Source organism: Petaurus breviceps, unplaced genomic scaffold, assembly GCF_028583685.1.
Source record: "Petaurus breviceps papuanus isolate PSGF00001 unplaced genomic scaffold, PetGlider_PUasm1.0 577, whole genome shotgun sequence".
NCBI classification, from domain to species: domain Eukaryota; kingdom Metazoa; phylum Chordata; class Mammalia; order Diprotodontia; family Petauridae; genus Petaurus; species Petaurus breviceps.
Genome location: NW_027186389.1, coordinates 643,535 through 644,319, shown reverse-complemented (window position 1 = coordinate 644,319; position 785 = coordinate 643,535).

Sequence of the window (785 nt, the reverse complement as noted above, 5' to 3'; positions counted from 1 at the left end):
CTATATTAGGAAAATCTCTTTGGTGACCAAATGGAAGATGAATTGTATTGGGGAGGGACTTGAGACAAGCAGAGCCACCAGTGGGCTCCTGCAGTAGTCCCAGTGTGATTGGGTGTGGGCCTGCACCAGAGTGGTGGTAGAGTTAGGGGAAAGAAGAGAGCATATCTGAGAGATGTTACAAGGGTCAAATTGATGGACTTTGTCTAGTGACTGGATACAGGGGATAAGAGATAGTGAAGAGTCAAAGTTGACTCCTAGGTTGTGTTTGGGAGGAAGGTGATTACAGTGGGCAGAAACTGGAAAGTTAGGAAGAATGAAGAGTTTAAGGGAGAGGATAAGTTCAGTTTTGGACATGTTGAGTTAAAGATGTCCAATAGGCAGGTGGAGATGGAAGACTGAAGGTCAGGGGGAGAGGTTAGGGCTGAATGAGTAGCTATGAGAGTCATCAACATAGAGATGACAATTAAATCCATAGGAAATCACCAAGTTAAACAGGACAGAAGGAGAAAATAAGAAAGCTCAGGACAGAGCCCTGTGGGACCCTGACAATTAGCAGTCATGACCTGTGTGAAGATCCAGCAAAAGCTATAGAGAATGAGCAGTTACATGAGTAGGAGGAGAGCTAGGGGAGGGCAGCAGCACAAAAACCTAAAGAGAAGAAAATATCAGAAGAGGATGATTGATGGTAACAAGGCTATAGAGAGATCAAGGTCCATAATGGAGAGAATGTTAGATTAAATAATTAAGAGATTATTGGTAACTTTGGAGAGAGATAAACAGTAAAG